Source organism: Pseudophryne corroboree, chromosome 2, assembly GCF_028390025.1.
Source record: "Pseudophryne corroboree isolate aPseCor3 chromosome 2, aPseCor3.hap2, whole genome shotgun sequence".
NCBI classification, from domain to species: Eukaryota; Metazoa; Chordata; class Amphibia; order Anura; family Myobatrachidae; genus Pseudophryne; species Pseudophryne corroboree.
Window position 1 is genome coordinate 267,914,078 of NC_086445.1, and position 3,919 is coordinate 267,917,996.

At 42.5% G+C, this 3,919-nt stretch overlaps 1 pseudogene; it reads left to right on the plus strand.

Moving 5' to 3' along the window:
* Nucleotides 1–1,204: 1,204 nt before the first annotated feature.
* On the plus strand, nt 1,205–1,323 carry LOC135052343 (5S ribosomal RNA; annotated as a pseudogene).
* Nucleotides 1,324–3,919: the final 2,596 nt, after the last annotated feature.

Here is a 3,919-nt window from a genome sequence, read left to right on the forward strand (position 1 = left end):
CATGCAAATGGTGGTAGGAGCCTCCTCTTCCCATACAGTGTTGTGAAGGTCAGGTCTAGACATCGCAACCGTGGACAGTGCTAGCACCCCTGTATTTTCACAACACCCCTGTATTTTTACAGCATTCAGTACCAGTGTACTTTTATTTTAACAACAGCACCCCTGTATTTTTACAGCATACAGGACCAGTGTACTTTTATTTTAACAGCACCCCTGTATTTTTACAGCATACAGGGCTAGTGTACATTTATTTTCACTGCACCCCTGAATTTTTACAGCATACAAGACAGGGACAGTATACATTTATTGTAACACCAGCACCACTGAATTTATATAGCATACAAGACAGGGCCAGTGTACATTTATTTTCACTGCACCCCTGAATTTTTACAGTATACTAGACAGGGCCAGTGTACATTTATTATAACAACAGCACCCCTAAATTTTTACAGCATACTAGATAGGGCCAGTGTACATTTATTGTAACAACAGCACCCCTGAATTTTTACAGCATACAAGACAGGGCCAGTGTACATTTATTTTAACAACAGCACGCCTGAATTTTTACAGCATACAAGACAGGGCCAGTGTACATTTATTTTCACTGCACCCCTAATTTTTTACAGCATACAAGACAGGGCCAGTGTACATTTATTGTAACAACAGCACCCCTGAATTTTTACAGCATACAAGACAGGGCCAGTGTACATTTATTGTAACAACAGCACCCCTGAATTTTTACAGCAGAATTTTTACAGCATACAAGACAGGGCCAGTGTACATTTATTTTAACAACAGCACGCCTGAATTTTTACAGCATACAAGACAGGGCCAGTGTACATTTATTGTAACAACAGCACCCCAGAATTCTGACAGCATACAGAATAGGGCCAGTGTACATTTATTTTCACTGCACCCCTGAATTTTTACAGCATACAAGACAGGGCCAGTATATATTTATAGTAACAATAGCACCCCTGAATTTTTATAGCATACAAGACAGGATCAGCACCCCTGTATTTTCACTGCACACAGGAGGCCCCCTGCCCCTGCCCCCTGGAAAACACAGTGACACAGCCAGGACAGCAACACCCATGTACAGCTACAGCACCCTTAACAGCACATGAAACACCAGTGACAGCAAGGACAGCACCCCTAACATCACAGGGACACCGTAGTGACAGGAACAGCAATTGCGTCAAAAAGTTACTACCATACCCCACCGACAGAGCCCGATCTCGTCCGATCTTGGAAGCAAAACGGTGGCGGGCTGGGTCAGTACCTGTGAGGGAGACCCCCAGAGAATACCCGGTGTTGTAATTAATGACCCTCTCCGACCGGATACCAACAGCAGGATCACCACTTTCTCTCTCCCCTTTTTTCCCTCTTTTCTTCTGGTTTCTTTCTTCTTTTAGATATCTAAAGCTAAAATCAGCTAAACTTATTGTCTCCAAATTACGGGGGAATCTAGCAGGCACCCCTATATGTGCATATACTGTTGTTAGGATACATACTCCTGATAAGAATGGTCCGGTCAATCATGACCCATTGAGGTCTCATTAAAAAAAGCTTCGCTTGTGCTGGTTGGTTAGGAATTGGATGTAGAACTATAGTGTCTACATCCCCCTACAAGTCTTTTGGTGATAGACTAACCAGAACATTTCCAATTTTTGAAGCACTTTTGTGTGTATAGATACAAATACATCCTATTAACCAAACATGGTGGAGTATGAGAGTGAGGATTTATTTTAAATGAGTTAATAAAAGTTATGTTTTAATTAATAGTCATATAACAAAAACAAGAGTGCACCCACACAAGAGTCTTCTGCAAAGTTGTTTTTTCTCTTTTTTTTTCCCCCTACAGAGCACGCACTGACCCCACCTGACACCACCACCCACAGAATGAGACAGAGGTCTGTCTCCCTCACTCTACAAGTCAGGAGGGAAAATGGTGGCAACGCACGGCTCCATATATGGAATCTAAAACCTGCGAGAATCCGAAAGTGGGATGATGACGTATTGCCTCGTTCTGGTTTCCGAGACTGGCAGGAAGTCCCGAGCCGGACTCGGATCTGGGCTCGGAGTGTGAAGTTTGGGGGAGTTTGGTTCTCTGGGAACCGAACCCGCTCATCTCTACTAATAGTTCACTATCTCCAATAGTAAAAATCTCTCAGCTTGTTGTGGCATGAGAGAGAAGAGTCTGCAGTGATGGAGCATCACTGAATCAGGTCTGATCCCACTGCAATAGCAGAAGCATCCATCTCCATGAACAGATGGGCCATATCTGGTAAAGAATGAGTGTAGACATGAAATCTTGCTTCAATTTGCGAAAAGCTTCCGTAGACCTTGGTGGCAAAACCTTGTATTTAGATGTTTCCCCTGTAAAAGCTGTGATATGTTGTCATAGAGGAATATCCTTTAAGAAAATGATGATAATTTTCAAACCCTAAGAAATGTTGGATAGCGTTGAGGCCTGTATGTTGCTGCCCGTTCAGATATAAGGGGCCGGATGTAATGAACTCCGAGTCCGGTGACTGTGCAGGATGCTGGCGGAACTCGGGCGTTTTTTTAAAGGGGCAATCATGCACAAAGCATGGTTTAGCCTTGTACATGATTGCCCCTTTAAAAAAGTTTGGGTTTGGCCGGCATCCCGCACAGCCGCCGGACTCGGAGTTCATTACATCCCGCCCATATTTTTAGATTAATCTGGAGACTAGAATAAAAAACTGTATCCGTAATTGGTTCTGCTCAGAGATGCATATTTCCCGTTGTATATTTCAAGTTTACGTATAGTGTAAAAGGTGAGCTATAAGGCATTCTAGCACTTCTGCCATGATTCCTGTGGATATTTGTGGTCTTTCAGGATTGGCGATGTTTCAATTTCATGCACAAAGTACCGATGTCCGGTATTGCGCATGCACAGGACCCATTCTGTGCATACACGAACGGGTCCTGTGACGTTGGAAGCAGGACAGCAGCAGACTGTCAGTGATTGACAGCTGCTGCATTGTATTAACCAAATGGCAAAATAAGCTACTCAAAGCTCCTGTCTCCATTATACATAGAGGATATAGGGCTTCTCATATGCAATTGAGTATATATGGAAGTGCCTTCTACCACATGTTCCCTGTGCATATTGACATTGTGGGAGATGCCACCTATTAACTTATAAACGCTCTCTTACATGCATTTATTTGGCAGAGTAAGAGAGCATGGATAAGCCTCAAAAATCTCTTCCAACCAAAATCCCAATGTGCCTTATTATAATGATGTCTGTGGCTTTGTTACGTTACGGAATTCGCTTCGGGACAACACAACAATGCTAACCTTCCAAATAGTATTTGCTGAACATGGATATTAATTATTTTTTTACATGTGCATAATCAGAAACTCCCTTTCGAAAATTAGAGACAATTCTTCACCATAAGGTTACTTTACACGCTCATAAATCCAATCATCTTCCTTTTATACAGAAGTAGGGTTTCCAAGGACTGCATGGTTTCCTATGCCTTCAGATATGGAGGGTGGGTGGAATACATATTGTCCATCATCTCATTAGCCCAGTGGTTTTCAAACTCGGTCCTCAGAACCTCACACAGTTCATGTTTTCCAGGGCACCTGTGGATCTTTAAAATGTGACAGTTGGTCATATACCTGTGCCCCTCTAGGTAACATGGAAAACGCGAACTGTGTGGGGTCCTGAGGACCAAGTCTGAGAACCACTGCATTGGCCAATCAACAAAATATCAACTGATCTTTGCAGAGTTAGTCTACACGCATTTACCATTACTGATTAAAGGTACAACATGACATTAGCTGACTGCCAAAACCCATTACATAGATTCCATTTTCAAGCACTTTTACTCCCTAAATCCTTCTCATCTTATTAAAGATTTCGAACATAATTGTTGTTTTCTGT